Below are 9,188 nucleotides of genomic sequence, written 5' to 3' on the forward strand. Positions count from 1 at the left end.
TCTGGGTCAGGGAGAGCTTGATCATATAGCTTGAGGTCAGGGATAGTGATTTCTTTTATTGATGAATAGTTTTCATTATCCTGAATTTTTTGTTATTCCAAATGAATTTTTAAATGGCTCTTTCTAACTCTATGAAGAATTGAGTTAGAAATGTGATGGGTGTTGAATTGAAGTTTCCTTTTGGCAAGATGGCCATTTTTACTATATTAATCCTGCCAATTTATGAGAATGGAAGATCTTTCCATCTTCTGAGATATCCTTCAATTTCTTCTTTCAGAGACTTGAAGAGAAAAGGCAAAGATCTTTGTCAAGCCAACATCCAATAGAGGGTTAATTTTCAATATATACAAATAACTCAAAAAGTTAAACTCCAGAGAATCAAATAATCCTATTAAAAATGGGGACAGAGCTAAACAAAGAATTATCAACTGAAGAATATTGAATGGCTGAGAGGCACCTAAAGAAATGTTAGTCATCCTTAGTCATTACCAAAATGCAAATCAAAACAATCCTGAGACTCAGTCAGAATGGATGAGAACAAAAACTCAGGTAACAAAATTCTGGAGAAGATTTGGAGAAAGAGGAACACTCCTTTATGTTCATGGAATTACAAGATGGTAAAACCACTCTGAAAATCAGTCTGGCGGTTCCTCAAAATTGGAAATAGTATGACTTGAGGACCCAGCTCTACCACTCCTGGGCATATACCCAAAAGATGCTCTAACATATAAGAAGGACACATGCTCCTCTTTGTTTATAGCAGCCTTATTTATAATAGCCAGAACCTTGGAAGAACCCAGATATTTTTCAACAGAAGAATAGATCCAGAAAATTTTGTGCATTCGCACAATGGAGTACTTACCACTCAGCTATTACAATGACTACATAAAATTCTTAGGCAAATGAATTGATCAAGAAAATATTATTCTGAGTGAGGTAACCTAATCACAAAAGAAAAACATCCATGGTATGTACTCACTGATAAGTGGATATTAGCCCAAAAGCTTGATACCTAAGATATAATTCACAGACCACAGGAAGCTCAGGAAGAAGGACAACCAAAGTGAAGATGCTTCTGTCCTTCTTAGAAGGAGAAACATAAATAGTTTAATGCCATAGAAAAAACAAAATGATCAACTAACCAAACTCACTACAGCTCCCAGGGACTAAAATACCAACCAATGAGTTTGCATTGAGAGACCCACGGCCCCAGGTGCATATGCAGCTTAGGAGAACATTTTCTGACATCAATGGGAGGAGAAGCCTTTAGTCTAGAGAAGGTTTATTTTCCCAGTGTAGAAAAATGCCAAGGTGCTGAAGTAGGAGAGGGAGGTTGGGAGAGGGAGCACCTTCATTGAGGCAATGTGAGGAAGAGGAAAAATAGGATTGAAGAAAAAGGATAACATCTGAGATGTAAATACAGAGAATATCCAATAAAAAAGCTGAAAAACATATTCTCAGGAGGAAAAAGTAAAAGAAAGTTTGAGGCAGAGACTGAAAGAAAGGCCATCCAGAGATCACCACAACTGAAGATCCAGAACATATACAGTCACTAAACCCAGACAATACTGCTAATGCCAAGAAGTGCATGCTGACAGGAGCCTTATATGGATGTCTCCTGTGAGGCTCTGCCAGATCAGGACAACTAGAGAATCAGATGCTTGCAGTCCACCATTGAACTGAGAACAGAGTCCTTCAAAAAGGACTTACAGAATGAACTAAAGGAGTTGAATTATTTGTAACCACAAAGAACAACAATACCAACCACCAGAGCTCCTAACAACTAAACCACTATCCAGAGCACACATGGAGGGACCCATGGCTCCAGTTGCACTCCTAGCAGAAGATGGCTTTGTTTGGCATCAGTGGAAAGAGAAAACCTTGGTCCGGCTAAGGCTCAATGCCCCAGTGTAGGGAAATTTCATAGTGGGGAGTCAGGAGGGGGTGGATAGGTGAACACCCTTATAGAATCAGGAAGAGGTGGGATGGGATAGGGGTTATGGAGGGAAACCCAGAACGGAGATAACATTTGAAAGATAAATAAAATATATCCAATTTAAAAGGAAAAAATGTTCCAGCTAGGTAGAAAAAAAAAGGAGTTTGAGCTTGCCCTACATTTTTCTGCGTAATCTTATACTTCAGAATACCCTGTCACCAACACAGGAAGAAAAGAAAAAAAGAAACATAGATGAAGGTTTTAGTTGTACTATCTGGGGTTCCATTATAAGCTAAGTAGCATCTGCTGTGCTCTTGATCTACCCAACCTTAATTTATTTTCTTTCCTGACTTCTTCCCTGCTTACTTCAAAAACGAGGCACAGAGACAATATGGTATCTGTAAGAGCTTACTTTAAGAGCTAAGTTCTTCGAATTTCTCAGATTTTTAGCTGAAATATTTCACTCTGTTTTATTCCATCCACCACATATGCCTATCAATATAGTGTGACATAGCCAACTCGGTCCTTTCTAAAATTAAACCAGAGTATAAATATACTCTGATAACTAAATGCTAAGTACAGGCCAAAAATAAAATTTCTGTGATGTAGAGGACCCTGATTTAGCTTCAGCTTCATACTGACAATTTCCTCAGGATGGGGAAGGGGACCCCAAACAACTTGCCTTTACAGGTTAAATTCCAAACAACAGAAAAGATTAAAATAATAGCAAAAGGAAATCATCTTGATCTAGGAGCTGGAGAGAGAACTTGGTGCTGAAAGAATACTGGATGCCTTTCCAGAGGACTTTGAGTCAATTCCTAGCACACAGATGACAGCTCACAATCTTCTGTAACTTCAGTCCCAGAAGATCAGAAGTCCTCCTCTCTCCTCTGTAGGTGCCAGGCACTCAAATATTGCACATGTATTTATAAAGGCAAAAATCCATGTGCGACACAGACACATGGCCATAATAGAATATAATTAATATGATAAGGTATCATCTGTTTTGAGTTAATATGAGAACAAATAAAAATCACTTTACAAAACTGTCTTTGGTTTTTAAACTCATGGATTTTGTATTTCAGGAACTAAACTGTCTTCTGATTTGTTAACCTGGTCCGTGAGTATAGATGGTTCAAATTCTCAGAAGCATGTGGGCCATGTCACGGCATGCACTTCATCTTAAATATGCAAGGTGTGTGACTTAGTGGCACAATAGGATCCCATTTCACTCTGCTCAGTTTCTGCTCTTAGAAAGCAAGTCAGTTTCCAGCCACTGAGATTTTCTTATTATATAAATGATTTCCCAAGATGAACAGAGACATTTAATAGTACTTAATGACAAACTATCAATACACCATTTAGTCTGAAAGTTTTAATCTCCTACAATTATTTTGATCATTCTTCATTGTCCACACTTAGAAATCATAATTCAAAATGGAGTACAGATCTCAGGAGATATTAGTTTTTGCTTCTTGCCTTAAACATTTCTGGGAAATTTTCTTCTACATAATATGACTTTTTCCATGGGAGTGATAAGTGTGACTCCATTCTTTAAAAACAAGGACGTTTTCAATATAGCCTTACCAGCTAAAGTGTTTAATGCTATTTCATTCCCTTCAGTCTTTTCAGCACTTCTTCATTTCCTTTCTGAACTTTATCATTTCCAATTTCCATTGTGACCTTCTCATTCACAGAAAAGAAAATTGAAAGGGGAGAAGAATCTGCTGAACTTACACACATGTACCCTATTCTCTCCTATAACCTCATGAGAAAATTCATTTTTTAAATCTATCATTATATAAGGATAAAAAAAAATTGAATAGGCCTTATGTGGCCTCACATCCCCTAGTCAGCAGGGATGAAAAATGATAATAAATTGCCAACCTTTTTGCTGCTAAAATGTGATTGTTATCCCAATAAGTCTCATGAATATAAATGCTTCCTTGATGAAAGATAAACTGGGATGTTTAGAATTTAATAAAGACAATAACTGTTGTGTGCTTGACAGCCCCAAGTTGCAGCGTACATTTTGACAGTTCTGTAACATTATGTTGTCTATGTTGTATATCTGCATTGATTGAGTAAAACGTATATTTAATTGACATTTTCAAGGGGGAAATTGTTTAAACACTCTGTTGTATACTGTTAGTCTAGAAATCAATGATGGATTGAGGTTGTTAATGTAGGCAGTGTAACAAGCTCTTAAAATGGACTGCCACAATTCTTAGTAGATAAATTATGCAAGCTTAGGACTGTACATCTGTTGATTTGCTGGATCGCTAATTAAAGTGTTTTGAAGCTATTATGCTCTTTAAAACTGCATTCTGCAATTTAAGAAAATGTCATTTATCTTGGTTAAACTATGACGATTTCGATATGTCATAAGAAAATCACCGAAGGCAAAGATTTTGCATGTAACTTTAGCTCAAAAATGGTACAAGTATATGCACAGTTTTAATATCTACAATTAAGTTGAATATAACATATACATTTTTAATTTTAAGATGTATTTTATTGTTTTGAATTATGTTCCTATGCCTGTATTTGTCTGCTGTGCATATGTGCAACTGAGTGAATGCCTGTGGATGCCAAAGACAGTAGATGACCCAGAACAGGAATTACAAGTGCTTGGGAAACTTCTGACAAGAGTCCTGGGAACAGAATTCAGATACTTTAGAAAAGCAGGAAGTGCTTTTATCTGCAGAGTCATCTCTCCAGCCCCTAATTTTACTCTATATGTAAATATCAAAAGAACCCAAGAAGCCTAGTATACTCACTTTCATTTCTATTGTTAAGACTTAATTTCTTTTTCTATTGTGATAAATGCTTTCATTGTAGTAGAGTGACCTAATTTTGAAATTTTAAAAGATAAAGGCAAATTGAACACATTGTTATGTCATTATAACATAATTAACATGGCCTCTCTTATCCCATGTAAGAAAGTATAAGATACAAGATGGCAAACTCAATTAAGATTTCATGTATTTTAACACTACCTTTTGCTGAAAAATCAAATATGTTTAATTTCTGAGGAAATAATCACAAAACATGAATTTCATTTTCTGGTAGAAAGTGAATTAATAAACTATTTCAATATAAAAATGAAGCACTGCTTTGGCAGGAATATTCAGCCTTAGTTATTCAAGAATTCAAGTTGTTTCTAAGCTATGGTGATGCTGAAACATGGTGTCAGATTGGAAAGGTCAGTGTGTAGTCATGTCTACATGCTAGAACTCCAAGCAATGAAAGAGGGGTAAGATAGTTATGTCATGAGAATTCCACAGTCATGAAAGGACTGACTTTTCCTGGAAGCAGATCAGCTCTACACCTTTACTATAGCAGCAACTTGTTAGAAATTGTCAGCCTACTGCTGAGCCCAAAAGGCACTGATGCAGAACTCCAGAGTCAAGTTATAATGATATCCCTATTTAGATTCATTTGTTTCAAAACAAATTAGCAACAAATTGGAAACACGAAAAAATAAATTTCAGGAAGGAGAAAATGTTGATGGAGAAACCAGAGAGTGGGAAAAGATGAGTAGGCAAACAGCACTGTTCTAGTACTAAAAGTATCTGTCCTGGCTGGTTTTATGTCAAGTTGAAACAGCCTGGAGTTGTCACAGGGAAATGAGCCTCAGCTGAGAAAATGCCTCCATGAGATCCAGCTGTAAGGCATTTTCTCAACTAGTGATCAATGGGAGAGGGTCCAGCCCATTGTGGGTGGTGCCATCCCTGGGCTGGTAGACCTGGGTTCTATAAGAAAGCAGGCTGAGCAAGCCAGGGAAAGCAAGGCAGTAAGTAACATCCCTCCTTGGCCTCTGCATCAGCCGCTGTTTTTTGACCTGCTCGAGTTCCTGTCCTGCCTTTCTTTGGCGAAAAACAGCAATGTGGAAGTGTAAGCTGAATAAACCCTTTCCTCCCCAACTTGCTTCTTGGTCATAATGTTTTGTGCAGGAGTAGAAACTCTGACTAAGACAGTGCCCAACAAGAGGGAGATGTGGAAAGATTTTTGGGCTGCTTGGCAGGAATTTAACATTGGCCCGGACAATTAAGTAGGCCTACTTCAGGCAGAAATTTGATATTAGGCTAGGACAGAAAAGTAACCTCAGACAGTAATCTGACTTTAAGCTAGAACAAGGAACTAAGCTTCATGCAAAAATATCTTTGGGCTAGCACAGGGAAATAGGCTCAGGTATCTTCCTCATCTTGACAAGCCCTTAGAAACCGTGATCATGGGACTTCCTTTACTGCCTTGATTGTTCCTTGTCTATGTGTTTATTGTCTTGTTTACTCCCTTAACCTAGAATCTTTCTTATTACTTGCATGTAATTAAAATAGTATAAAAGCAGACTAGGAAAAACAAAACAAACAAACAAACAAACAAACAAACAAAACCCCCAAAAACGCCCCAGCCTCAGAACTGGCTGGGGTCATGCTAAAATAAAATCCAACAAAATTAATAAATAAAAACTACATTCATGAGAAATAGCACCCCTGCCAAATGAACCACAACTCCAGAGAGGTACAACTTAGCTTTTGGGGACTCAGTGCCTTCTTCTATCCTATGTGGACACTTGTACATACAGAGATCAATATATACATGTGAGTTTTTAAATCAAAATTAATCTTAAAGGAACAGACATTTCAAACAGAATGAGCCGGCTTGTTTTGCTTTAATTTGATTTGCATTTTTTGTTGAAGTTTATGCTTCTTTGTTTGCTTATTTGTTTGTTTTCGAATCAATCACCCTGCTGAACTTTACACCAAGGGTGAATCCTCACCAAGGTTGGTTTTACCATTGTTGGGTTCACTTCCAACTTTTTCCATTGGAGGTGAGGAGGGGAATGTTCTTCCTGGAATGGACTTCTTATTAAAATGCAGATTGATATTTGCCAATTTTAAGGGAATAAATTCCCTATTCATCACCCTCTTACTAAAACTAGATGCTTTTCTTTGTCCTTCTTGCTGTGGCTTATTAAAATATGATTATCTTTAATTCCATCTAATTTACCATAAATGACAGAATTTCAATCATCTTTAAGGCCAAATAATACTTTATTATATATTCTCCAATGTATTCATCTGTTGATGGATGCCCAATCTTATTTTATGAGTGGGTATAATTAAATAATTAAAAATCAACTTGAATTTCATTTTATGAATGGGCAGTAGTAAAAAATTTAACAAAAAGCATGGGTAGAGTCTCTGTTATTTGTTGGCCTGGTGTTTACTAATATATTATTAGAAGAAGTCCAGATGGACTATATGCAAGCTTTGGTGTTAGTTTGTTGAATAAACTGCAGTTTATTCTTACAGTGACTATATTGTTTTATATTTCTCCCATATTGTTTTCTTATCCCTCAGATCTTTATGAGCAATTGTGGTGGATTGCTCTGCTCCAAAATTCATTCTGACAAAGTATGAACAAAGAGAAACAATGAGATGTGACCCATAGTTGCCTCAAAGGGTAGAATTATGAAGCACTGATACAGTTGGCAACTTTTCTCAATAAAGTGTTCTTCAATAAAATTAAACAAAATTTCACAGATTAAAAACACCAATTTTACAACTGAATAGAGAAGAATGACTTTTTTTTCATTTTATGGTTACATCTTGCTTTATATGTACTTTATGCTCATTGTAACTAATAAGATTTCAAGGTATAGTATCAAACCTTTAAAAAAATCAAGTACTGACAAAAACGTGTTCATATACTGTTATGCAAAAATGCTTTTAAATTATGTACGTTTATCTTTGTTTTTTAAAATAAAGTTGTTCAATTAAAAAACAATTAAAATATGCATAATCCATCAAAAGTCACAGGAGATATGAGCTGAAATTTCATTCTTTTTCCTCATAATATTCAACTGGGCCACATCCTTTCTCCTGTATCTTCATATTGCTATAACACTGAATCATGTTTCTTTAATCTCAGGACTTACCTCATTCTCTTCGAAAATGACTTGAGTCCTTTCAGATACTACCAGGATCCCATTTTAAAATTGTTTTTAATGAAATTCATTTTTATCCATACCATTCATTATTGTCCTTTAATCTTTTTTTCAAAGTACTTTGATGATAATGACAAATGGTAATAACTGCCGGTGATATTATTTATATGATATATGCCATCTACTTTAGAGAAACTTTTGCTTTTACTCCAGGGAATCATAGTAGAAGCTAAAATGTACAACTTAAGTATTTTTTTTTTTGCTGATGGCTTGGAATTTTACTTTCATAAAAATGTGGATTATTAGTTCTCTCAGTTTTTTGTATAATTTATCAAGCAAATATATTGTTTATTTAAATATTTGCTTACATTAAAACTTTGTTTTGTTGTTTATTTTAAATAACTTAAATGCTATCATTTAAGTTTTGCTTTAACTGACACATAGTCTAATAAACCCTAGAGTGAGTATAATTCATTATGTAAAAAACGCTAGCCTTTATCTCCAGATATGCTGCCTCCACCTTTACAGGTACTGAGATGACAGTGTACCTCTAATACAAAGCTTACATGTAAGAATTGTCAGTTTACAACTTCTTTCATGAATTGCACTTAAAAATGTTTAATTTTGTATACATTATTCATCACTCATTTATTGTATATCAAAATATTTGTATATCCATTTATTCATTTTTATTTTTCAACATAATATGTTTCTTTGTAGTCCTAGCTGGCTCTAAATTCATTGTCTGACCTAGTTCCCGAGGAGCTAAAATGATTATAGGGGTATGGGGAGGGAGAGATATGGGAGAGAGAGAAGAGGATGACAAAAAATGGAGGCAGGATCAGATTTGAAAGAAGATAAATATGAAGGGTCAGAAAACTGAATGGCAGTGTGTGTGTAGCAGTTGGGGATGGGAAACTCGGATTAGCCACTATAAAGTACCAGATGACAAGAAATTGAGAGGTTCACATGACCCAACAGGGATGACATTAGCTGAAATACACAACAAAGGGGAAAGAGAAATTCTGGAGATCCTGTCAAGTGATTAGGAATCTCCAATTGATGTATGAGACCACTCACCCATCTCATAAATATTAACTCAGAATTGCTTCTATATAAAGGAAATGTAGGGGAAAGAGTGGAGCAGAGACTGAACAAAAGATCATCCACAGACTTCCGCACCTAGGGATCATCCCATCTACAGCCACCAAACCCAGACACTTGATGATGCCAAGAAGTGCTTGCTGACAGGAGCCTGATATGTCTCCTGAGAGGCTCTATTAGAATAAAATGCTTGCA

Source organism: Micromys minutus, assembly GCF_963924665.1.
Source record: "Micromys minutus genome assembly, chromosome: 5".
Classification (NCBI taxonomy): Eukaryota; Metazoa; Chordata; class Mammalia; order Rodentia; family Muridae; genus Micromys; species Micromys minutus.